We start from the raw sequence: 27,979 nt of genomic DNA on the forward strand, positions 1-27,979 counted from the left end.
CATACCGCGTTGCCATGCGCCTCCCAAATTTTGTAACGATGCAGATGGCTCTGTATAGCTCAGCATTGACAAGTTTGGTTGGCGAGAGGTCCTGAATAAACATAAATTCACTTCCTTTACAACTTCACAACAGCTTTGCGCTGCTCCGAGATCTGCCAATGCATCGCCTCTTAGAGGGTTTCACTCTGTTCAGGAGCAGCACTCGAGGCTGGCGTTCTATTCCTTGAGCCGAAGAGCGAGTTACGGGAAAGACGAGGTGTTTTGGACACTGAATACTCTGTCCTTTCTATCTTTCCAACAATATCAGTCTTATGCCCTGCACTTTAAAGACAATTTATGCTTCATCTGAAAATATGGTTGGAGGCTTCGTATGGAGGGTGGGACGCAATTGTGGTGCCTCCGGAGGCAAGCAGAGGCCAAATCGAGCTCCATACTGCATTCCTGTGCACCTCTCAAATTTTGTAACAATGCAGAGGGGTCCGTAGCTCTGCATTGACATGATTGGTTGAAGGTAGTTGGGGGTGGTACGTCCTGTATAAACACAAAATCACTTCCTTGACAACTTCCTTTACAATAGCTCTGCTCCGCTAGAGCAAGAATTATGAAAACCCTGACATCTGCAGAGGCTGCACCGCAGTAAATGCTGAACGGCCACTTCGGATTAACCATGCAGCTTAGTGTGCAGTGGACATGGATGGTTGGTGAGCCACGTGGTTGTTTTATTTTAGTCAAATCCATCTCTGATTTCTGACCCCAGATGCCCTTTACAGAAGAGGGGAAAATCTCCCAGTCAGTCTTATCAGTTTCTTGATTACTGATCAACTCACTGTTATAGACTGACTGGGAATTTGTCTTGTGAAATCATTCAAGTCAACATGCTTCACATTAGTTACTGTTTAGAGATTGTCAGTAACCCAAACAGACAGAAAAAAAGGCCATTATTATTTTTCATGTTTTTATTTTATTATAATTTGAAAAGACCTTGAGTGCCACCTGTCCAGGGACTGTGTTTTGGGACTTTCACACACCCACAACAACATGCCTGGCACTGTAACAATACAGACATTACTGTAGCCTTCCCCTCTGGCTGCTACTGAAAACCACTCTGCCTTGTCCACTGGCCAGTTTCAGATGAGGGAGGGAGGGAAAGTGAAACTGGGTTAGGAGGTTGAGAGAGTGAGAAGGGGGAGTAAATCAGAGAAAGTAAGAGAGTGTGTAAAGCTGGTGGTGGAAGAGGGAACTGGTGAGAGAGAAGAACTGATAGAGAGACAGAAGGAAGGAGAGGTAGAGAAAAGCCAGGGCTCATCTGAGCTAACTTGATTTCTGCTCCCAGTGCTAGTCGACATTCTAATAAGGAAGTACGAAACAAAACACTGGATTCAGTACTGCTCTCTTATCCCCTCTCTCTCTGTGTCTCTCTGTGCAGAGTGATGCAGTGAGCTCCGAATCACACAGAAAATACCAGAACCCAGTGATGGCAGAGATAATGGAAGCGAATCATACAGCTGGTAAAAACAACTAGTGTCAACTGAGCCCCTTCTCCTATGACTCGGGGCCCTGTGCAACCAGTTCAGCTAGGGTTAGAGACCAGCCCTGCCAGGTCCCCATTTTCACTTTTTTACAAATTAGATGTAGCTTTTAATTGAACCCTGAGTTGACCAGAGAAAGCAGACCACTGCCCTATTACCACACACACACCTGCAGGTCAGGAACAAAGTTGGGGTCGATTAATGGTTGGACCACAGTTTTCTGGGGGCATCTGGGGAGTGTCTTAGGTAATTATGTGTCTGAGACTGAGACAACGCCTGTGTATCTGTTTGTAAACAAATATAAGTCTCCATCTCCCTAAACCGAACTCATAATTTCACAACAAGCTGTAATCAATTACTGACTGATGAGTTGTAGTAGAACTGGAGGCCTTTGCTGTACATCTAGTTTCCTATCCAGGAGAAAGACTGCCATCTAGTGGATATTGACTGTATGTGACCATTAGGCCACAAAGCACTAGACTGAAGTAGTCTTGTCAAATCTGGCTTTAATAGTTGCATTAAAATCGGAGGAATTTAGAAATTAAGAAAATAGTCTGATGCTGTTATATTAAGAGTGTTTATTAGACAAAAACATACAAATGTCACAATAGTTAAATCATTACAAAATTACTATTTTTGTGCATGTACAATGTGTATGACAAACAAACATACATTACAAACACAAGTAACAAAAGGTTACCCTAAAATCATTCTAATAAAATATCTTTGACATTTGGCCACGCAGAAGCTGACATGTAAAAACCACAATGGGGGACCCACAATGCTTTGCTTGTGTGCTTGCCTAAGCCGGTCCTGAAGGACTCCTATGCACTCCCGAGTGTCGCAAAAGGCATCACTACAGTCCTTGGTTCGATTCCAGGCTGTATCACATCTGTACGTGATTGGGAGTCCCATAGGGCGACGCACATAGGGCCCAGCGTCGTCCCGGTTTGGCCGGGGTAGGCCGTCATGACTTGCCTAGTTAAATAAATGTTAAATAAAAAATAAAAATTGTGTGCAGGCTTTCATCTTCATATCACACTGATCAATGGGCATCACTTAAACATAATCAAGCACGGTTTGAGATAAACCTGTTCACAGAAGGATCCTCCAGATCCAGCTCTGATACATGTTGATAGCTATGTCTCCTAGGTGATATCATCTCTCTTCAGGCTGGTTCACAGTGTCTAGGTTTCTCTGAGCACCTGGAGGTTCTCCTGACTCACCCCTGCTCTCATTTCAAACACCCCCCCTCCCGTGAGGTGGTCTTAACGGGGGAGTAGGGCAGGGGTGTCACCCCGCTCCCCCTTAGCCCTGCTGTCTTTACAGGGAGAGGAGATACAGTATTATTAGACATATCAAAAAAGTCCTTCCCCAGTCCCCACCAATCCTCCTTCTCTCACTTCTCTTTCAGACCCAGAACATCCCCTTATTCCATTGTTACTCCCATCTCTCTTTCCGTCTTTGCGGTGTTATATACATATTGTCTGCTAGTGTTTGTGGGGGGAGTGGGCTGGTGGTGCTTCATCATGTGGAGGACACTGCATGTTAGCATGCACCGAGTGGCTGGGGATCGTCAACTGAGAAAGGGAGAGAGAGAACGATAGGGAGAGATGTGGTCAGTCACAGAGATGTTCTCTCAACAAACCTAATATTGATATAATTGCAGAGCAAAGTAAAATGAGGACGTACTGTTATAGCTACAAAGAGCAGTTTATTTTTTGGGAAAGATGTTGGTGCTGGGGCCTCTTGCATCCCCAAATGAATTTTCTGGCAAGGACTAATTCAGACAATGTTATGTAGCACAAAATTACATTTTAATTGCATGTCATTAAGTTGTGGTTATTGCGGGTAGTACCCTGGAGGCGGTATTGGATTTCTTCTTCTTTGGTTTGACCTCGTCAGAGACAAGTTGAGAGATTAACTTTCAATCTACTAATATAATATATGATGAATCAAATGGGCTTGGAACAGGGGCATATCTGAAATTATTCATTTATCAGTCTAACAACAATTGAAAACACGTTTGTTCTTTGTCTCAGTCTGGATCCATAATTAAATCGATTGAATTGGCAATTCAAGCAACTTTAGCAAAATATTTGGCCTTGTAGAAAATTATGATTAATTATATTTTCATACCTTCAGAAAGTTGTCAAAGCTGGAGCAGCCTGTTTGCAGATGTTGATGATGATGAGATGCAGAAAAGAATAGCACATTTCTGCATGTGCCACACAGGTTTGGGTTTTGTGAGCTGTGTGTGTGTGTGTGTACATGTATAAAGAAACGGAATAACATGTCTGTCTGACACTAGCCATCTGGTGACAGTCGTGAACGGGACATCAGTCTGCACACGTCCCACTGTGGTACTCTCCCCATCACAGACTGAATGTTTTCACAAAGATTAGTCCAAATGATGAAAAACCTCAAACTATGATGTCATTCTCTCCATACCCTAGCTGAGGAATGCTCAACTCCGTTCTCTTATAACAGAGTTGAGTGTTCCTCAGCTATCCATACCATTGTGAAGGACTCTATATCTTCAAATAGAAAAATGCAAATTTCTATATTCAAAGAGTTGTAAATGTTGCCACTGTTGCAAACAGTATTTTAAATGCATCTGTGTCACCTGACATATAGAATTGCTTGTCTGAACATTGTGTACTAACACAGTGGAGGGTGTGCACTTCTAAAATTCTGTTACTATACATTTCTAATAAACAAGGGGAAGGGGGCCCTCTGCTCAGCAACAATCATTATGTTTGCTGGGAGGTGTAGTTTATTATTTATCTTCATCCCATTTTTGAATGGGTCCGATTGCTAAAAGATACAAACTTCCATGTTTCCCCTGCCGTGGGTATGGGCCGCCTTTCACGATGACTATTGGCCAAAATCTGGATAGATCTGCCTATATTTGGTTACGGAGAAGACCGTAACTTGCCAATCAAGTGTCAACCCAAGATGCTGTTTTTTTTAAATTATTTTATTATAAAAAAAAATAATATGAACACAACAAATACAAAAAACTGAAATATACAAACAAGAGTACATAAACCTAACAGACAGGTTTACATATCAAGATTCATTTTCAATTTGCTAAATACTTCCAAGTTGCTGCTCTGTAGTAATGAAATATGCTTTGGTGTCTCACTGCCGCATGAACTGTGGAAAATAATGTAAATGAACCAAGTTTTTGTCAATGACACCCTTCGTTTGCAAGACGTACTGAAAGATGAGGCTACGGTATATAACTGCTGGTATGCTAAAATATATATTTGTACTCTATATGTGTTTGTAACCATTCACTGTTCATAAAAGGGTTGAGACCGAGAGAGCAAGAAAAGATTGAATGGACCATTTGGCTAGCTAACCAACTGTAAACCATATACCACATGTTTACAACTAGCTAATTACATTTTACATTTTAGTCATTTAGCAGACGCTCTTATCCAGAGCGACTTACAGTAGTGAATACATACATTTCATTTTCATTTCATGCATTTTTTTTTTGTACTGGCCCCCCATGGGAATCGAACCCACAACCCTGGCGTTGCACACACCATGCTCTCCCAACTGAGCCACAGGGAAGAAACCACTAAAACAATGGCTGTGTTATGGATACTGTTAGACCAGTGCCAAGCCTTTTGGAAGTACATAGGAAGCATGTTTTTTTTGTTATTTTTTTGCATGTTCAACAACACATTATAAGCTGCTAACGGACTGCAAAACAGCTAACGTTAGCTAGATTTGTACAGCTAGCTTGCTACTGTAGTAGTGCTACTGTAAAAGCAGGCTTCCATTGTTGGCATTAACTTTCTGGTTTACAAACGACTGGCTCTCGTACAGAGTGTTCAGAAAAGTGTTCTGCATTGTCCATTGATATGCATTTTTGTTCATTCCCTCTCAGCTTTAGACACATATCTTGACAATGCAAACAATGTCCTTTTTATTAAGTCAAAATGTGTAATTTTCTTTTGCATAATCAATGGAAACCCTCTAGCCACATTGTTCAAGTTTTGACATATTTGTCAAGAACTTTCATAAATATTTGTACTAGATGCTGTCTATTGAATGCATTTGATGGTAGGCTATAGATAAAATTTTTTAGCATCTATGGGTATTTGACAACGGTTGGCATTTCATGCACTTCCAGTGGTGGAAAAAGCACTCAATTGTCAAACTTGAGTAAAAGTATAGATGCCTTAATAGAAAGTTACTCAAGTAAAAGTTAAAGTCACCCGGTAAAATATACTGCTCAAAAAAATAAAGGGAACACTTAAACAACACATCCTAGATCTGAATGAAATAAATAATCTTATTAAATACTTTTTTCTTTACATAGTTGAATGTGCTGACAACAAAATCACACAAAAATAATCAATGGAAATCCAATTTATCAACCCATGGAGGTCTGGATTTGGAGTCACACTCAAAATTAAAGTGGAAAACCACACTACAGGCTGATCCAACTTTGATGTAATGTCCTTAAAACAAGACAAAATGAGGCTCAGTAGTGTGTGTGGCCTCCACGTGCCTGTATGACCTCCCTACCACGCCTGGGCATGCTCCTGATGAGGTGGTGGATGGTCTCCTGAGGGATCTCCTCCCAGACCTGGACTAAAGCATCCGCCAACTCCTGGACAGTCTGTGGTGCAACGTGGCGTTGGTGGATGGAGCGAGACATGATGTCCCAGATGTGCTCAATTGGATTCAGGTCTGGGGAACGGGCGGGCCAGTCCATAGCATCAATGCCTTCCTCTTGCAGGAACTGCTGACACACTCCAGCCACATGAGGTCTAGCATTGTCTTGCATTAGGAGGAACCCAGGGCCAACCGCACCAGCATATGGTCTCACAAGGGGTCTGAGGATCTCATCTCGGTACCTAATGGCAGTCAGGCTACCTCTGGCGAGCACATGGAGGGCTGTGCAGCCCCCCAAAGAAATGCCACCCCACACCATGACTGACCCACCGCCAAACCGGTCATGCTGGAGGATGTTGCAGGCAGCAGAACATTCTCCTCTAATTCTGGCGGATCTGACGATTAAGAGGAAATCTTGGAGAGCACAGGGCAGGCAGTCTGGCTTGTCTAATCACACAGCTGCCCCCCTCCAACAATATTCTCCAATGTGAGGGTTTCCTGCTTAGTGAGAAGAATTCTTCTGTAATATCCCTGTAGTTAACAACCCAGGGATTATATCAATGACCTTTGAATAATGTAGTTTCCTTTCAAGCATGAAGTGGAATAATGTCTTAAAGCCTGAGAGAATATTGGGTTATGTGTTTGTAAATGGAGGCTATTTTTTTCATAGGAATAGCTTCTCTCGTTCAGATACATCCTAAAATACAATCTGCATTTTACAGAATTGCCCATGACATAAAATAAGCAGCTGTCTTGTGCTATATTCAGAGGCAGCCTCTGAATATGTAGGACAGTGTTGACAGTTGCAGTGAAAGGAGTGGGCTCATATTTTTCTGGTGTTGTGTTCTGTACTGGAGACTGCTGGGGGTGAAGGGTTAGGGGAGCATGGTCCAAATATGTCTGCGGGATAGTAGGGCTGGGCAGGGGGGTTGAGTTCTACAAGCTGTCGTTGTATAGGGGGTTCAGAGAGAGGTCAACGCTCTGAGGTCAGAACAGCTCACCCTGGCAACAGCGGTCAGAAGGTCACCCTGTTCTTGTTAGCATTGTGCTTTCATTAGAGGTTGAGTCGATGCATGTAGGAGCACAGCTTCTTTACAGACACACACACAAAGTGAAACAAGGCAACAGTAAACATGTCATCCCCCACGACTAATCGGCCATTCAGTGTAATTTTTATTTCGCATCTCCATGGCAAGATGCATCATTCACCCATGTTTCGTCAAAATCGGGCCAGTGGTGTCTGTGATATTGCGTGTGACTAACATACAATTTCATTATGGGGGACAATAAATGATCTCAGTTGATCCTGTTTTACCATGCTCTTTAGTTCCTATTATCTACATGAGCTTCTAAACGGACAGATGGGACACATTTTGGATCTGATCAGAAGAAGCCAGACTCATTGACACAAGTTTGTAAAAATGACACTGTAATTAAAAGTATTCTCTAATCTATCATACAATGCTAGTAGGAAAAGCCTTCTAGGCATGAGCAGAGGTTATGCTAGCTAAGGGAGGAAGTGTTAATGCTTTAAAGCGTTTTTTTTTTTTTACATATACACTGAACAAAAATATAAATGCAACATGTAAAGTGTTGGTCCCATGTTTCATGAACTGAAAAATAAAAAATAATTGTGTTTGTCACATGCATCGAATACAAAAGGTGTAGACCTTACCGTGAAATGCTTACTTACAACCCCTTAACCAACAAGAAAAATAAAGAGTTAAGAAAATATTTACTAAATAAATTAAAGTTAAAAGGGGGTACCGGTACAGGGGGTCAATGTGCGGGGGTAAGGGTTAGTCTGGCTTGGGAGTAGAAGCTGTTAAGGAGCCTTTTGGATGTAAGGCTTGGGCGTAGTGGAGGAGGAATCAGACGCAGGAAGCAGCGATAAGGGTGACAGCTTTTAATGAGCGACACAGCAAAACACCAGCCACCCCAAATAGCGAACTGAGCGCACACAAAAATCAAAGTGCCCCAAACACAGGGGACAAAACACAGTGAGCGCAAAACCACGCACTAGCGCCAAATACATACAGCGCGTAACAAAGCAACCAACAGAGAACAATCCTGCACAAAGAGCAGGCGGGCCAACTAGCTAATATAGCCCCGCTAATCAACCCAACTAAGGACAGGTGCAAACAATAACAGAAAGAGGGAAAACAAAAGGAATCACTGGCAGCTAGTAGGACGGTGACGACGACCGCCGAGCGCCACCCGAGCAGGAGGGGGCGCCACCTTCGGTGGGAGTCGTGACATTGGACCTGGACTTGGAGCTCCGGTACCGCTTGCCGTGCGGTAGCAGAGAGAACAGTCTATGACTTGGGTGACTGGAGTCTTTGACAATTTTTTGGGCCTTCTTCTGACACCGCCTAGTATATAGGTCCTGGATGGCAGGAAGCCTGGCCCCAGTGATGTACTGGGCCGTACGCACTACCCTCTGTAACGCCTTACGGTTGGATGCCGAGCGGGGATTCAACCGGTCAGGATGCTCTCAATGGTGCAACTGTATAACTTTTTGAGTATCTGGGGACCCATGCCAAATCTTTTCAGTCTCCTAAGGAGGAATAGGTGTTGTCGTGTCCTCTTCACGACTGTCTTGGTGTCTTTGGGCCATATAGTTTGTTGGTGATGTGGTCACAAAGGCACTTGAAACTCTCAACCCGCTCCACCACAGCCCCGTCGATGTTAATGGGGGCCTGGCCCTCCTTTTCCTGTAGTCCACGATCAGCTTGCTCACATTGTGGGAGAGTTTTGAATTTTTTTTACTATTTGCTACATTGTAGAAAAATTGTGAAGACATCAAAACTCTGAAATAACACATATGGAATCATGTATTAACCAAAAGTGTGTTAAAAAAATCTAAATATATTTTATATTTGAAATTCTTCAAAGTAGCTGATGACAGCTTTGCACACTCTTAGCATTCTCTCAACCAGCTTCATGAGGAATGCTTTTCTAACAGTCTTGAAGGAGTGCGCTTAGTGGGACTATCATTTGTTTTTCAAGAGGAAAATGACCCAAAACACACCTCCAGATTGTGTAAGGGCTATTTGACCGAGAAGGAGAGTGATGGTGCTGCATCAGATGACCTGGCCTCCACAATCCCCCGACCTCAACCAAATTGAGATGGTTCGGGATGAGTCGGACCGCAGAGTGAAGGAAAAGCAGCCAACAAATTCTCAGCATATGTGGGAACTCCTTCAAGACTGTTGGAAAAGCATTCCTCGTGAAGCTGGTTCCTGCCTTTTTCTGCGGCAAAACCAACTAGGCTCATAATTTAACAAATGTATTTGTATGTACAGATGGCATACAAGTTTTTTATTAAGGCACATGATAGTTCAAATGTGACATGATTTCAGGAAACTAGGCGTATGTCGCAAGTCACGACTTCACAGGAGAGCCGTTTGAACGTAAAAAATACTTTCTTATCAAAATACATTTTTTGGCAGAAATGCCTTCTCGAACATGTGAACTTTCATGTGCCTTAATAACAAACTTGTATGCCATCTGTAAATACGAATACAATTGTTAAATTATGACCGTTGTTGGTTAAGCCACAGAAAAAGTCAGCGACCTTCCCACTAGCCGTGATTGGCTGAGATAATGAGTGGGCTGGACATGCCGAGAGAGGAGTTTGGATTGGTCTGCCATATTGAAGGCTGCTGTCTATTGGAGCTCGTCAGTCTGTGTTGGTAATCCTGTCGAACGCATCTTTAAACATTTTTATTGTGTAGTGGAGCTGCAGAAGTGTTGCTCTCCACTTTCTGGAGGATCAAGTTTAGAGTATGATAGCTAAAGAGATGGAGAAAACACCTGTCTCTGGATTACATCTTCAAACTAAGGGCAACTGTGGTATGGCATTCCTGACATAGAGATGCGTCCATCATGCATGATGATGTAGACAGGTAAGATAGTCTAGCGTTAGCTAGCTACATTTTCAGATATTACACATTTCTAATTTTGCCAAAAAGTGTTTTCATTTCGAGCTAAAGTGTACTGTTAGCTAGCTAGCTAGCTAACGTTAGCTGGCTGGCTCCCTAGCTGACGTTATTATTTGTTTCCCAGAGACGTTTTCTTTTCTTGTTAGAGCCTAATGTTATCTAGCTAACATTGGACCTAGTTGGTTAGCTCCCAGCACTGTGACATTGTTGGCACTTTGTTCATTGTTGTTTAACTAGCTAACGTTAGCTGGCGCGTTAGCTAACGTTACGTGACTTGTGTGTTCTTAAAGGTTGTTTACCTAGCTAGGTTCATATGTCTTGAGCTAAAGTGTCTAGCTAGCTAACTTTAGCTGGCTGGCTCCCTTGCGGACATTATTATTCGTTTCCCAGTGCTGTTTGATTTTCTAGTTAGAGCCTAATGTTAGGCATTGTTGGCACTTTGTTCATTGTTGTTTAACTAGCTAACTTTAGCTGGCTGAATCGTTAGCTAATGTTACGTGACGTGTGTACAACACCCATTGAATATGGCCGGTGTCAGTAAACGCCTGCAAAAAGCGTAATGAAATTGTTGCCAGCAGAGCTGGTTAGGCTGTTTACATGTTATCCAGAGGTAAACAAATCATCGGTCAGAGCGTCAAGTGTGCGCTCCGAGAGCGAAACGAGATGGGTGCGTCTAAAGCTTAGGGTGAGGGTGTGAACGATGCTGAATGGGTGTAGATGTAAAAGAGCTCTTCACTAGATACCAAAACATTCAAAGGCCATTTTCTCAGAAGTGAGTTTATAAGTTGAATTACTTTCCCATTGTTCCTCAAATGCAGTGTATGATATACCATGTTGTAGCTCTGAGTCTTTACTTTTATCCAATGTAAAAAACTCAATTGCACATTTTGCTACATAAGACCGAATTCAGCTGGTGAGTCACAAATATTCCAGAAGGCCTTTCTGCCAAAAAAACACATTTTGGTAGAAATTTTGAATAAACGTTCAAATGCCTCTCCTGTGATGTCTTGACTTGCAACATACTTCTAGTTCCCTGAAATGAGTCACATATTTTCTTATTGTATCAATAAAGAGAAATGGAGAGAAAAGAAGCCTGCGGTCTGGAACTCTGGGCAGATCTCCTGGATTATGGCGATTGCTCAAACGAGGTCAGACAAATTACATGGTTGGGGGGAGAGAGTATTAAGGCAGCGCAGCGACCTTTGGCACAGAGATGCTCTCTCTGTGTATGAAGAACGTGACAGTGATATAAAGCCCTGGATTTATAGCTGGCTGTCTGCAGGGCCTGTCTAGTAGCAGGACTGAGGGGTTTGGGCGGCCTGGCCTGTGGGAGATTGGTCTGTTTCTCAGGATGCCAGCAGACTGAGTGGGTTGGGTCTATGGGAGACATGTCATCAGATCATCTGACAGATGAACTGTACCTGCATGCGGAAAGCTTTTTGTTGTATGCTGAAATGTGTTCATGTTTCATGTTAACCAACCATTTCCAAATAAGTGTGTGTTTTTCACATCCTATGCTCCCGTCCCATGCCTAGACCTATATTTTGAACATGCGTTAGGGGCACCGCCTCACACATAAACTCCAACCACCCAAAGACAGACTCCTCCCGAGTCACACAATGCTCAGTGCAGACTGCTGAGAGGGAGTGGGAAGTGTGGAACTAGGTCAGAGTCAACCCCATTGGAAGCTTTATGGAAATTATAAACACTTCTTATCCACTACATACAAGCACAGGGGTGAGCATTTTGTTTATTGACCAAGCACTACACTGCTGATTCAAATAATTAAAGCTTGATGATGATTAGTTGATTATTTGAATCAGCTGTCTAGTGCTCGGGCAAAAAATGTAATGTTTTTTGGGGTCTGTATTTGGGGTCCTGTAAGTAAGCATTTCACTGTAAGGTCTACACCTGTTGTATTCGGTGCACGTGACAAATAAACTTTGATTTGATTTTAAATATATTTGAGATTCTTGAAAGTAGTCACCCTTTGCCTTGATGACAGCTTTGCACACTCTTGGCATTCTCTCAACCAGCTTCACCTGGAATGCTTTTCCAACAGTCTTGAAGGAGTTCCCACATATATCGCTGCAGAATGCTGTGGTAGCCATGCTGGTTAAATGTGCCTTGAATTCAAAATAAATCAGTCAGTGTCACCAGCAAAGCTCCCCACACCATCACACCTCCTCCATGCTTCACGGTGGGAACCACACATGCAGAGATCATCCTTTCACCTACTCTGCATCTCACAAAGACATGGCGGTTGGAACCAGAATTCGCAAATTTGTACTCATCAGACCAAAGAACAGATTTCCACCGGTCTAATGTCCATTGCTCGTGTTTCTTGGTCCAAACAAGTCTCTTTTTCTTATTGGTGTCCTTTAGTAGTGGTTTCTTTGCAGCAATTGGACCATGAAGCCCTAAGTCACGCAGTCTTCTCTGAACAGTTTATGTTGAAATGTGTCTGTTACTTTAACTCTGTGAAGCATTTATTTGGGCTGCAATTTCTGAGGCTGGTAACTATAATGAACTTATCCTCTGCAGCAGAGGTAACTCTGGGTCTTGCTTTCCTGTGGTGGTCCTCGTGAGAGCCAGTTTCAACATAGCGCTTGATGTTTTTTGCGACTGCACTTGAAGAAACTTTCAAAGTTCTTAATGTTCCAGATTGACTGACCTTCATGTCTTAAAGTACTGATGGACTGTCGTTTCTTTTTGCTTATTTTAGTTGTTCTTGCCATAATATGGACTTGGTTTTTTACCAAATAGGGCTATCATACCACCACTACCTTGTCACAACACAACTGATTGGCGCAAATGCATTAAGGAGGAAATAAATTCCACAAATTAACATTTAACAAGGCACACCTGTTAATTGAAATGCATTCCAGGTGACTTCCTCCTGAAGCTGGTTGAGAGAATGCCAAAAATGTGCTAAGCTGTCATCAAGGCAAAGGGTGGCTACTTTAAAGAATCTCAAATATAAAATATATTTTGAATTGTTCAACACTTTTTTGGTTACTACATAATTCCATATGTGTTATTTCATAGTTTTGATATATTCACACAATTATTCTACAATGTTTAAAATACAAAAAATAAAGAAAAATCCTTGAATGAGTAGGTGTGTCCAAACTTTTGACTGGTACTGTATATTATTATTATTATTTAAAAATATATTTTTTCCTTTTATTATTTTCCCCTAATGCTACCACCCCTCCCCTAATTGTAGTAAATTAATGGACAACAACATTTAGGCTTCTACTTCCAGCTTATACATACTATGTGCATTTTACAGTCACAGTATATTTTACATGAGTTATCGATTGATTTCAGTCCCACCCTTCAGCTACCCTAGTTGCCTAGTTAAATAAAGGTTAAAACCCTCAACCTCCTATCTCCGAACACCATCCGGTTTTGATCTCTATTTGCCATATATTTTTCAACTGTGGTGTGGTGTTCCAATCAATTGCATTTGCCACAGGTGGAGTCTAATGATGTTGTAGAAACATCTCAAGCATGATCAATGTAAACAGGATGCACCTGAACTCAATTTCAAGTCTCATAGCAAAGGGTCTGAATACTTATGTAAGTAAGGTATTTCAGTTTTTTATGTTTAATACATTTGCAAACATTTCTAAAAACCTGTTTTCGCTTTGTCATTATGGGGTTTGATGTGGAGATGAATGAGGATTTTTATTTTATTTAATCCATTTTAGAATAAGTCTGTAACGTAACAAAATGTGTTAAAAGTCAAGGGGTCTGAATACTTTCCGAATGCACTGTATGTGGCATAGTGTAACAAAACTGCACATTTTAAAGTGTCCTTTTGTTGTCCCCAGCACAAGGTGCAGTTAACTTCTTGATATATGACACCTGTCAGGTAGATAGATTATCTTGGCAAAGGAAAAATGCTCACTAACAGGGATATATACACTGCTCAAAAAAATAAAGGGAACACTAAAATAACACATCCTAGATCTGAATGAAATAATCTTATTAAATACTTTTTTCTTTACATAGTTGAATGTGCTGACAACAAAATCACACAAAAATAATCAATGGAAATCCAATTTATCAACCCATGGAGGTCTGGATTTGAAGTCACACTCAAAATTAAAGTGGAAAACCACACTACAGGCTGATCCAACTTTGATGTAATGTTCTTAAAACAAGTCAAAATGAGGCTCAGTAGTGTGTGTGGCCTCCACGTGCCTATATGACCTCCCTACAACGCCTGGGCATGCTCCTGATGAGGTGGCGGATGGTCTCCTGAGGGATCTCCTCCCAGACCTGGACTAAAGCATCCGCCAACTCCTGGACAGTCTGTGGTGCAACGTGGCGTTGGTGGATGGAGCGAGACATGATGTCCCAGATGTGCTCAATTGGATTCAGGTCTGGGGAACGGGCGGGCCAGTCCATAGCATCAATGCCTTCCTCTTGCAGGAATTGCTGACACACTCCAGCCACATGAGGTCTAGCATTGTCTTGCATTAGGAGGAACCCAGGGCCAACCGCACCAGCATATGATCTCACAAGGGGTCTGAGGATCTCATCTCGGTACCTAATGGCAGTCAGGCTACCTCTGGCGAGCACATGGAGGGCTGTGTGGCCCCCCCAAAGAAATGCCACCCCACACCATGACTGACCCACCGCCAAACCGGTCATGCTGGAGGATGTTGCAGGCAGCAGAACGTTCTCCACGGCGTCTCCACCGCACTCTGTCACATGTGCTCAGTGTGAACCTGCTTTCATCTGTGAAGAGCACAGGGCGCCAGTGGCGAATTTGCCAATGTTGGTGTTCTCTGGCAAATGCCAAACGTCCTGCACGGTGTTGGGCTGTAAGCACAACCCCCACCTGTGGACGTCGGGCCCTCATACCACCCTCATGGAGTCTGTTTCTGACCGTTTGAGCAGACACATGCACATTTGTGGCCTGCTGGAGGTCATTTTGCAGGGCTCTGGCAGTGCTCCTCCTGCTCCTCCTTGCACAAATGCGGAGGTAGCGGTCCCGCTGCTGGGTTGTTGCCCTCCTACGGCCTCCTCCACGTCTCCTGATGTACTGGTCTGTCTCCTGTTAGCGCCTCCATGCTCTGGACACTACGCTGACAGACACAGCAAACCTTCTTGCCACGGCTCGCATTGATGTGCCATCCTGGATGAGCTGCACTACCTGAGCCGCTTGTGTGAGTTGTAGACTCCGTCTCATGCTACCACTAGAGTGAAAGCACCACCAGCATTCAAAAGTGACCAAAACATCAGCCAGGAAGCATAGGAACTGAGAAGTGGTCTGTGGTTACCACCTGCAGAACCACTCCTTTATTGGGGGTGTCTTGCTAATTGCCTATAATTTCCACCTGTTGTCTATTCCATTTGCACAACAGCATGTGAAATGTATTGTCAATCAGTGTTGCTTCCTAAGTGGACAGTTTGATTTCACAGAAGTGTGATTGACTTGTAGTTACATTGTGTTGTTTAAGTGTTCCCTTTATTTTTTTGAGCAGTGTATGAATGTGTCCACAAAATTGGAGAAAAATAAGCTTTTTGTGCGTATTGGAAACTTCTGGGATTTTTTATTTCTGCTCATGAAACATGGAACCAACACTTTACATGTTACTTTTATATCTTTTTTCAGTGTAGTTGTACAGCATTCTGACAGTACAGTCTATAAGGACACACACACACACACACACACACACACACACAGGTAAATAAGGTATTTCTATTTTTTAATACATTTGCAAACATTTCTACAAACCTGTTTTAGATTTTTCAGTATAGGGTATTTTGTGTAGATTGAGGAAAAAATGTATTTAATCAATTTTAGAATAAGGCTGTAACGTAACAAAATGTGGGAAAAGGGGTCTGAATACTTTCCAAATGCACTGTATATATATATATACTGTAGCATTCTGTTGGTTGCAATTTTGTATTATAATTTAAATAGAAAAACTCAAAGTATTGAATCCGGCATCGTTTTATGTATAAGTTCAAAACCATGTGCCATGGAATCAGTACATTGAAAAACTCTTCCTAATGATTTTGCAAACTGTATGGCACAATTGTCAATTTTTTGGTCCTTAAATTAAACTGGTATATCATTTTCTTTAACCGATTTTGGTCTTTAATGCAGGGCTGACAGACAAGTTCCTTACTTTCTCCCCTTTCCACTTGCCTATTCCATTTTTGTGGTAATTTTCATTTTCTTAAATCTGAAAGTGAGAGGTTGTAATCGCAATAAAGACCATTCTTGAAAACTGGGTGAGCCATTCTTACTAATCTGCTAGAGAACCAGTTCCTTTTTACCCCCACCAAATTTTATAGTTGGACTATGCATTCGGGCAGGTAGCGTTCTCCTGACATCCGCCAAACCCAGATTCATCCATCGGACTGCCAGATGGTGAAGCGTGATTCATCACTCCAGAGAACGCGTTTCCACTGCTCCAGAGTCCAATGGCGGCGAGCTTTACACCATTCCAGCCGATGCTTGGTATAATGCATGGTGATCTTAGGCTTGTGTGCGACTGCTCAGCCATGGAAACCCATTTGATGATGCTCCCGACAAACAGTTATTGTGCTGACATTGCTTCCAGAGGCAGTTTGGAACTTGGTAGTGACTGTTGCAACCGAGGGACAGTTGCTCCTAGACATTTCCACTTCACAATAACAGCACTTACAGTTGACCGGGGCAGCTCTAGTAGGGCAGAAATTTGACAAACTGACTTGTTGGAAAGGTGGCATCCTATAACGGTGCCACGTTGAAAGTCACTGAGCTCTGCAGTAAGGCTATTCTACTGCCCCTGTTTGTCTATGACGATTACATGGCTGTGTGCTCGATTTTATACACCTGTTAGCAATGGGTGTGGCTGAAATAGCCGAATCCACTCATTTGAAGGGGTGTCCACATACTTTTGTGTGTGTATATGTGTGTGTACCTTTTCACTGTGTTTCAAACTCCACATAGTATTCTTTAGGCAACTTTAACCACCATAATCTTTAGGCTTACGTCACTGCAATAATGCGCAGAATAAACAAGGCTGTTATTATATCCGTGCACTACAGGGCGCCAGACATCCACGCTTCACCCCCTTGCTTTGGCCTCTTGCGCTTCAAGAAAAATAATTTCCCATGCACTGAACTGAATGGAAGCAATGCCTGTGCATGGATTTTACTTTTTTCCGCCTGCTCTGGCCAAGCAACAAACATCCCGTGTGTGTCTGTTTCTCTCAATTAAATTCAAAGGGCTTTATTGGCAGGGGATACAAATATATGTTTACATTGCCAAAGCAAGTGAAATGAACAGTACACATTTCTCACTAAAGTGTCAAACGAATAGAGACATTCCAAATGCCATTATGGATATGTGCAATGTTATAATGATGTGCAAATAGTACAAAAGGGAAAATAAACATACATATGGGTTGTATTTACAATGGTGTTTGTTCTTCAATGGTTGCCCTTTTCTTATGGCAACAGGTCACACATCTTGCTGCTGTGAAAGCACACTGTTGTATTTCACCGAATAGATATGGGAGTTTATCCAAATTGGATTTGTTTTCAAATTCTTTGGAGGTCTGTGTAATATGAGGGAACTATGTGCTTCTTATATGGTCATACATTTGGCAGGAGGTTAGGAAGTGCAGCTCAATTTCCACCCAATTTTGTGGCCAGTGTGCACATAGCCTGTCTTCTCTTGCGAACCAGGTCTGCCAACGACGGCTGCTCTCAATAGTAAAGCTATGCTCACTGAGTCTGTACATAGTCAAAGCTTTCCTTACTTTTAGGTCCATCACAGTGGTCAGGTATTCTGCCACTGTGTACTCTCTGTTTAGGGCCAAATGGCATTATAGTTTGCTCTGTTTTTTGGTATTTTTTTTCCAATGTGTCAAGTAATTTATCATTTTATTTTGACATGATTTGGTTGGGTCTAATTGTGTTTCTGTTGCGGTCCTGGGGCTCTTTGTGGTCTGTTTGTGAACAGAGCCCCAGGACCAGCTTGCTTAGGGGACTCTTCTCTTAATCTCTCTGTAGGTGATGGCTTTGTTACGGAAGGTTTGGTTTAACAGCTCTTTTCTGGATTTTGATAATTAGCAGGTATCGGCATAATTCTGCTCTGCATGCATTATTTGGTGTTTTTTACATTGTACACGGAGGATGTTTTTGCAGAATTCTGCATTCTGTCTCAATTTGATGTTTGTCACATTTTGTAATTCTTGATTGATGAGTGGACCCCAGACCTCACAACCATATTGGGTAATGTGTTCTATAACTGATTTAATGTATTTTTAACCAGATCCTAATTGGGATGTCGAATTAAATGTTCCTTTTGATGGCGTAGAAGGCCATTCTTGCCTTGTCTCTCAGATCGTAGACAGCTTTGTGGAAGTTACCTGTGGTGCTGATGTTTAGGCCAATGTAGGTATATTTATATATAATGTAGGAATATATATATATATATATATTCCATCTGGTATATAAATATATCAATTCCATCTGGTATATTATATATATATTTGTGGTCCTGGATTTTTTTCAAACACCATTCTTTTTTTATTACTGACATTGACTGTCAGGGCCCAGGTCTTACAAGATCTAGGTGCTGCTGTAGACCCCCCTTGGTTGAGGACAAAAGCACCATATCATCAGTAAACCTTTGACTTCAGATTCTCTCTATCTTGCTCGCTCTTTTGGCATGTGTACAGTATCTTTTTCCGTCTTGTATAACATGCAGGATTGAGAGGCATCTAAAGGATCAGGTGACATTGTGGCAAAGCATGAATAGGCCAATGGCAGGTATCCAGACCCCATTCTGATGTAGGCTGTGTTGGGTAACAACTCCATGGCCTCTGTCTGGGATATAGTTTAGTTTCTTGTTCGGGAGCTGTTGGGTCTTGGTGTTAAATATTTGGGTTTTCCTTGATTTTCTTGTTTGTGTTGATGACATCCCTGCATATGTGGTGTCCCAAGATGGGTGCAGCTTGATTGTAAATCTGGTACCTGGTTTATTATATAAGGTTTAGGCTGGGTGTTATTTGGGGTATTTTTCTATTTTTCTATTTTTCTTTGGTCCTGTTCTAAGTCTAGTTCAAGTGTTCAAAGTGATTCTGGTGTGCTGTAGGGGTTGTGTTTGGACCCAGGAGATCCCACACTTTGAGGCTAGGGATAATGCGGTTTCAGACATTTTGTCTTGTGTTAGGCTAGGTTGTTACATTGTGTCGAGTTTTGTTAAGCCCACTTCATTGCATTGTGTTAGAATTGTGGTGACAGTGTTATTTCAGTGTGTGTGGTTACTGTGGCATTGTTTCAGGCTCGGTGTGGTGTCGTTGTGGGGGTATTGTGTGGTCTTCTTTGGAGCATTGTCTTAGGCCCGTGTGTATGTGGTGATGTTTATGTTGGAGGGACCAGATTGTCATGATGGTGACACCCCTGACCCCTGGTCACCACTCCCACTTCCCACTGCCCTACACTGCTCTGCTAGACCTTTCTGTGTGGAGACTGATGTATAGGCTACCGCTGTGTCTGTTTGTTAACATGCATAGAGCTGGTTTCCCAGAATCCATTGAACATGCTTACTTAGTCCAAGACTATATCAGGAATCAAGGTAAGACCCAGATGCAGACACGTTGAATAAACAATGGTTTAATAGTCCAAGGGGCAGGCAAGAGACAGGTCAAGGCAGGCAGGGGTCAATAATCCAGAGATGGGGCAAGGGTACCGGTCAGCAGGCAGGCTCAGGGTCAGGGGCAGGCAGAATGGTCAGGCAGGCGGTACAGAGACGGGACAGGCGAGGGTCAAAACCAGGAGGGCGAGGAAAAAGAGAAGCTGGGGAACAACAGGAGCTGACAGGACAAACGCCTTAATATGTGTGGTGTTTTTCCTCCTGCCTTTTGGGGGTGTTTGTTGTTTGGGAGGCGCATGGACACCAGACGCTGTACCAAAATGTCTCTTCTTTATGTCTATTTTTGTTGTTGTATTTTAATAGGATCCCCATTAGCTGTTGCAAAAGCAGCAACTACTCTTCCTGGGGTCCACACAAAACATGAAACATAATACAGAACATCAATTGACAAGAACAGCTCAAGGACAGAACTACATACATTTTTTTAAAAGGCACACGTAGTCTACGTATCAATGCATACACACAAACTGTCTAGGTCAAATAGGGGAGAGGCGTTGTGCCGCGAGTTGTTGCTTTATCTGTTTTTTTTAAACCAGGTTTGCTGTTTATTTGAGCAATATGAGATGGAAGGAAGTTCCATGCAATAAGGGCTCTATATAATACTGTATGCTTTCTTGAATTTGTTCTGGATTTGGGCACTGTGAAAAGACCCCTGGCGGTATGTCTGGTGGGATAAGTGTGTGTGTCAGAGCTGTGTGTAAGTTGAGTGTGCATACAATTTGGGATTTTCAACACATTAATGTTTCTTATAAAAAGAAGTGATGCAACCAGTCTCTCCTCAACTCTTAACCAAGAGAGACCGGCATGAATCGTATTTATATCAGCACTCTGATTACAATTTAGAGCAAAACTTGCTGCTCTGGGTCTGCTGCAGCTTTTTAATGTTAACTTTATTTAACTAGGCGAGTCAGTTAAGAACAAATTCTTATTTACAATGACGGCCTACTGTGGGTTAACTGCCTTGTTCAGGGGCAGAACGACAGATTTGTACTTTGTCAGCTCAGGGATTTGATCCAGCAACCGTTAGGTTATTGGCCCCACGCTCTAACCATTAGGCTACCTACCTTTCCTTGCAGCACTGGACCACACGACTGAACAATAATCAAAATTAGACAAAACTATAGCCTGCAGAACTTGCTTTTTGGAGTGTGGTGTCAAAAAAGCAGAATATCGCTTTATTACGGCCAGACCTCTTCCCATTTTTACAACTTTTGAATCTATATATCTCCCTCACTAACTTTAAGCATCAGCTGTCAGAGCAGCTAACCGGTCATTGCACCTGTACACAGCCCATCTGTAAATAGCCCACCCAACTACCTCATCCCCATATTGTTATTTCTTTTTTGGCTCCTTTGCACCCTTGTATCTCTACTTGCACATTCATCTTCTGCACTATCACTCCAGTGTTTAATTGCTAAATTGTAATTATTTCACCACTATGGCCTATTTATAGCCTTAGCTCCCTAATCTTACTACATTTGCACACACTGTATATAGATTTTTATATTGTGTTATTGACTGTGCGTTTGTTTATCCTATGTGTAACTCTGTGTTGTTTGTGTCGCACTGGTTTGTTTTATCTTGGCCAGGTCGCAGTTGTAAATGAGAACTTGCTCTCAACTGGCCTACCTGGTTAAATAAAGGTGAAAAAAATAAAATAAATGTTTTGACCTTGACAGTTTACAATCTAAGTAATTTAGTAATTTAGTCTCCTCAATTTGTTCAACAGCCACACCATTCATTACCAGATTCAGCTGAGGTAGGAATGATTTGTACCAAAAACAATGCTCTTAGTTTTAGAGGTGTTCAGGATCCATTTATTACTGGCCACCCATTCCAAAACAGACCACAACTCTTAAAGGGTTTCAGTGACTTCATTAGCTGTGGTTTCTGATGCGTGTAAGGTTGAATCATCAGCATACATGGACACACATGCTTTGTTTAATGCCAGAGGCAGGTCATTGGTAAAAATAGAAAAGAGTAGAGTGCCTAGAGAGCTGCCCTGCGCTAGACCACACTTTACATGTTTCACATTAGAGAAGCTTCCATTAAAGAAAACACTGAGTTATATTAGATAGCTCTGAATCCATTATATGGTAATCTGAGGTTGAAAAGCCATAACACTTATGTTTTTTCATCAACAGGTTATGGTCAATAATATCAAAGGCTGCACTGAAATCTGACAGTACAGCTCCCACAATCTAATTATTATCAATTTCTTTCAACCAATCATCAGTCATATGTGTCAGTTCAATACATGTTGAGTGCCCTTCTCTATAAGCATGCTGAAAGTCTGTTGTTAATTTGTTTACAGAGAAATAGCATTGTATTTGGTCAAACACAATTTTTTCCAACAGTTTGCTAAGAGCTGGCAGCAAGCTTATAGGTCTGCTGTTAGAACCAGTAAAGGCCGCTTTACCACTCTTGGGTAGCGGAATTACTTTGGCTTCCCTCCAGGCCTGAGGACAAAGACTTTCCTCTAGGCTCAGATAAAAAATATGACAGATTGGAGTGGCTATAGAGTCAGCTACCATCCTCAGTAGCTTTCCATCTAAGTTGTCAGTATCAGGAGGTTTGTCATTATTGATCGATAACAATATTTTTTCCACCTCTCCCACACTAACTTAACAAAATTCTAACTTGCAATGCTTTTATTTTATTATTTGTTTTTTTTCATGCATGAATCCAATTGCTCACTGTTCAGTGTTGGCATTTCCTGGCTATGTTTGCCCACTTTGCCAATGAAATAATCATAAAAATAATTGGCAACATCAAATGGTTTTTTGATGAATAAGCCATCTGATTCGATGAAAGATTGAGTTAAATTTGTCTTTCTGCCCATCATTTCATCTAAAGTACTACAAAGTTTTTTTCCGTCATTCTTTATATCATTGATCTTGGCTTCATAATACAGTTTCTTCTTCTTTTTGTTGAGTTTAGTCACAGCGTTTCTCAATTTGCAGTAAGTAAGCCAGTCAGATGTGCAGCCAGACTCAATAGCCACTCATTTTGCCCCATCTCTTTCAACCATACAGTTTTTAAATTCCCCATCAATCCATGGAGCCTTAACAGTTCTAACAGTCAGTTTCTTAACAGGTGCATGTTTATCAATAATTGGAAGAAGCAATTTCATAAATTCATCAAGTGCAGCGTCTGGATACTACTCATTAATCACACCAGACCAACAAATATTTTTAACATCATCCACATAAGAGTCACAGAAAAATATTTTGTATGATCTCTTATACAATATTTTAGGCCCAGCTGTTGAAACATTGGCTTTCCTGGATATAGCCACTATATTGTGATCACTGCATCCAATAGGTACGGATACAGCTTTAGAACAAAGTGCTACAGTGTTTGTAAAAATGTGATTGATACATGTGGATGATCTTGTTCCTGTAGTGTTTTTGTAAACACCCTAGTAGGTTGATTAATAACCTGAACCAGATTACAGGCACTGGTTACAGTAAGAAGCTTCCTCTTGAGCGGACAGCTTGATGAAAATCAGTCAATATTCAGGTCCCCAAGAAAATATACCTTTCTGTTTACAACCACATACACTATCAAGCATTTCACACATATTATTTAGATACTGACTGTTAGCACTTGGTGGCCTATAGCAACACCCCAAAAGAAAAGGCTTTAGATGTGCCAAGTGAACCTGCAACCATAACACTTGACATAAGATCTTCTCTAAGCATTACAGGGATATATCCTTGTATTGCTACTGATGTATCATCAAATGAATTATCTAAGTGAGTCTCAGAAATGGCTAATATATGAATGTTATCTGAAGTTAGCAAGTTATTGATTTCATGAACCATATTTCTAAGGCTACATATATTAATATGGGCTATTTTCAGCCCTTTCCTGGTTAGAGACAATGCTGAAAAGAGCAAACAAAGCAAGAGAAAAAAATATACATTCAGCAGTCCGTTAATCAATTTGTGTGTGTGTGTGTGTGTGTGTGTGTGTGTGTGTGTGTGTGTGTGTGTGTGTGTGTGTGTGTGTTGTGGGGTTGAAGCTACAAACCAATAGGCTTGGCTCTCTCATCCTTTCCAGGCTTTTGGGAGGGAGGGTGGACATTGAACCTGTCATAGAGGATGTAAGCAATGTCCCCATGCACTCTGGCAGCTTTCATGGCTGGGATCAGTTCTTTCCTCTTCTGGCGCACAGCTTCAGGATAGTCCTCGTTCCTCTCAAGTTCTTGTCTCTTTCCAGAACAGCTACCTTGTCCTTGAACCTCAGGAATTTGACCACTATCGGCCAGGGCGTATCACCTGGGCCGGTGGTGGGTTTTTCAGTCCTGTGGGTGCGCTCCACCTCTCAAAGATAATTTCCCTCACTTTGTCCTCAGACTCTGTTCATTTCTCATGTGGAGATTCTGCAATTCTGTCCACAATGATGTTGTTCCTCTTTGATTGTCCCTTGAGATAATCTGATTTCTCTGACATTGTTATCATGGATTCACAAACAGAACTGATGTCCTCTCTCAATGACTTACATATTGCTGTCATCTTGCTGTTCTCCTGTTTCAATTCATCGAGCTGACCCTGGGAGAACTGCAAACTGTTCTTCAGGTCCTGGACCTCTCTGGTCTGGTCGTCCATTCTTTTACTGGTAGAATCCATGAGTATTTGGGCAAAACACTTGAATCTTGTTGTTGTAACAACTGCTTGTAGGTCTCTTTTTGTTCGTTGAAAAAATCCTTCACGTGTGATAGAGAGACACCATTGTCCTCAACGGTACTCCCGCCAGCTTTGGTCTTTGTCATGGTAGCTAGCAAGGTAGGTTATGCTGGTACTCCTCGCAGTTCCAGACAGGGCAGGTCACGGGGAAGATTGAAAACAACAAACAGCAGGGATCTAGACAGCCACAAACCCGGGACAATCCGCGGTCCCAGCCACAATGGCTAACAGCGTCGCGGGCTGCGTTCAAGAAAACCCCGCTAGCTTGATATGCAGCTAGCTAGCAGCTAGGCTAGCTGCGACGTCAAATAGCTCCTCAGACCCGTCCTTGGTCGGCAGGATCACTGGAAAGAGACAAGCAGTCCCAGCCACTGATGCCAACTGCATCGCGGATCCAAACTAAAAAGCTAGCTAGCTACCAAGAACTTTCCAATACACTTTCAAACTACAAACTTTTCAAATAAACAAAACCGAGCTCTTCCTCATTCCGCGTTTACCAGGAAGTGACGCTTGAAGTGTGTATTTACTGTACGTGGGTATGTATAATATGTAGGTTATGTTGGTCCGCATTGGCTCTTCAAATCCAATTTGATTTGTCACATGCTTCGTAAAAGAGGTGTAGGCTAACAGTGAAATGCTTAATTATAGGCCCTTCCCAACAATGCAGAGAGAAAGAAAAATAGAAAAGTAAAACTCATAACGAATATACAATGAGTAATGATAACTTGTCTATATACACTGGGTATATACAGTATATTCAAGTGGTGTAGTATGTGCCCCTGTGGTTGCAGACTAGATCTTTGTCATGACATGTGCCCTAGTAGACAGAACCCACGTGTCTTTAGAGGAAATGTGGGTGTTCCTCTTTTCTCAAGTTGGCAGTTATTAAAAAGTTAAGGATCAGCTCTGACCAATTGTGTTGTTTGGGTTCTTGCCATAATATGGACTTTGTCTTTTACCAAATAGGGATATCTTCTGTATACCACCCCTACCTTGTCACGACACAACTGATTGGCTCAAACGGATTAAGAAGAAAGAAATTCCACAAATGTATTTTTTAACAAGGTACACCTGTAAATTGAAATTCATTCCAGGTGAGTACCTCATGAAGCTGGTTGGGAGAATGCCAAGAGTGTGCAAAGCTGTCATCAAGGCAAAGGGTGGCTATTTGAAGAATCTCAAATTTAAAATATATTTTGATTTGTTTAACACATTTTTGGTTACTACATGATTCCATATGTGTCATTTCATAGTTTTGATATATTCACTATTATTTTACAATGTAGAAAATAGTAAAAATAAAGAAAAACCCTTGAATGATTAGCAACAGATTAAACTACTTTTGGCCAAGGGATCCGTGGAATAATTTTAGTGTGTAATACAATGTAATATCATAGGCTCACAGGAATATTGGTATCCACAGTTCTCACCAATTATTTTCAACTCCAAACTATGCCCTCTCCACCAATATTTTTTTATTTACATAAAGGCACTGTAATGTAGCTTTAAAACGGCAAAGTTTTCTCTCTGCCTCATGACAAGATGTGAAGAATTGCAGGATATTAGCTTTAAAGCTGCAACAAAAAAATGTATCTGCCCACTGACAAAATGTATAGAATTGTAGGAAATTACCTTTAAAAACTGCAATATTTTCTTTCTGATGTCAAGAGTAAAACTCCATGTAGACTATTTTTATATGTTCTGATTGTGAGGGGGTCCTCGATGAATTTGCTATCAAAAAAGGGTACACTGGCCCCAAAAAGTTTGCGAAAACCTGTAGTAAACTACTGAGATGGTATTCAAGAAATAAGTTGCAGGAATGATTCAAGATATTTTGATGTGCAACCCAATTCAGGGATTGTCATGGATTTTGGGTTGACAATTAGGCAATTTTTCTTAGCTTTGACTCTTAAAATAAGGAATCATTTTATTTTGTTCAATGGAGATATATTCATTTTTGTGCACAAATATCATGGGCTAAAGGACTTTCCAGACAGGAAGTAATTCGTGGTCGGGGGAAAAAATCAAGACTGTTACATATCATTATTATTTTTGATCATATATTGTTCCTGAGTGGCGCAGCAGTCTAAGGCATTGCATATCAGTGATAGAGGTGTCACTACAGACCCTTGTTCGATTCCAGGCTGTATCACAACTGGCCGTGACTGGGAGTTCCATAGGGTGGTGCACAAATGGCCCAGCATCGTCCAGGTTACATTTTGGCCGGGGTAGGCCGTCATTGTAAATAGGAATTTGTTCTGACTTGCCTAGTTAAATAAAGATTACATTTAAATATTATTTTTGACAATATCGCGATATACTTTTTGTGACTGCACCAAAACTCCAGTATTTTTCCTTCATGGCTTGTTCTCCATTTTCTTTTTAAGTACTGAGCCAATTTGTTTTCAGCACTTTTATTTCCATGACTGATCAAAACTCATTATCTCATTGCTCTTTCTTGTCAGGCTGCATCAAATATGAGCAATATGTTTGGAACATCGAATCGCAATAAAATCGCAGTATCGAATCACAATACATATAGAATGTATCGGCACCTAAGTGTGATAATATGGTCTTGTGAGGTTCCTGGCAATTCCCAGCCCTTAAAGCAATGGGGCGGAATGGGGTTCGCCAAAATAGAGCAGATTCATATTTTCTCTGTATCGGCTGAGCGGCTTTCAGGCGCAGAAGCACCGCCGATCACTCTGCCTGGATAAAATTCCGCCCCCTCACCTAGCTTCATTGAAAATGAATGGGCAACTCCGCTGCCACTTCATGTCTGGAAAGCTCTTAATTCACCACCTGAGTAGAGGCGTCCACAAAATTCCCAAACAAAACATTTCGGTAGAGTTTGTGCATATTTTAGGACATTCCATGACGTTTTTGATCGTTTTGAACTTCGGTGAGGGTTTTTTCAGCTATTCAGACACACACATTTTTTTCTGGAGGCAAGCTGAAGTACGGCGCCGAAGTCTACGCCCCTTCGTTGGTGATTGGTCAATGGTAGGGATTCTTCAAAAAAGTCTTTGTTGTCATTCAACAAGAGACAACTCGTTTTCATGCACATTTTTTCATAGAAAAATACTGCATCAAACATCTTAGTTAGATGTCAAATCGTGCAACTAAGAGCTCTTCGACAAAAACATCAACATTAATGACATTTCTTCAGTTATCTACTTTAAGGAAGTATATACTGCCATTGTTGTCTCAAAATGGACAAACAGTACTATTGCTGCTTCTTGTTTTTTAAGTGAAGTTCTTTTTATGGGAGTATGCGAGCACGCTCGTTTGGTTCGGCTAAGACGCCAGCCGAACTGAGGCTTGCTGATGCCTGAAGTAGAAACTCCAAACACATTAGCTAGATCGCTAAATCTAAACATAATACCCACTGCTGGTAGCCATGTATTAATCTAACGGTTGCCTAGACTCCATATCTCAAAGCCATATCAAACATCTTGGTTGTAAAATAGGCCTATAGAGCTCAATATTAAGAGTTGAGAA

The 27,979-nt window shown here is 41.6% G+C and overlaps 1 long non-coding RNA gene across 1 annotated transcript in view; it reads left to right on the forward strand.

Moving 5' to 3' along the window:
- Nucleotides 1-975: 975 nt before the first annotated feature.
- The window catches only part of LOC145860891 (uncharacterized), a 43,501-nt gene continuing 16,497 nt past the window's right edge, over nucleotides 976-27,979 (forward strand). The window contains exon 1 of the long non-coding RNA XR_014380649.1: nucleotides 976-1,508. This is a non-coding gene — a long non-coding RNA (uncharacterized LOC145860891). The remainder of the gene's footprint in view (nucleotides 1,509-27,979) is intronic.

The sequence above is a fragment of the Salmo salar genome, chromosome 15 (assembly GCF_965601325.2).
Source record: "Salmo salar chromosome 15, fSalSal1, whole genome shotgun sequence".
NCBI classification, from domain to species: Eukaryota; Metazoa; Chordata; class Actinopteri; order Salmoniformes; family Salmonidae; genus Salmo; species Salmo salar.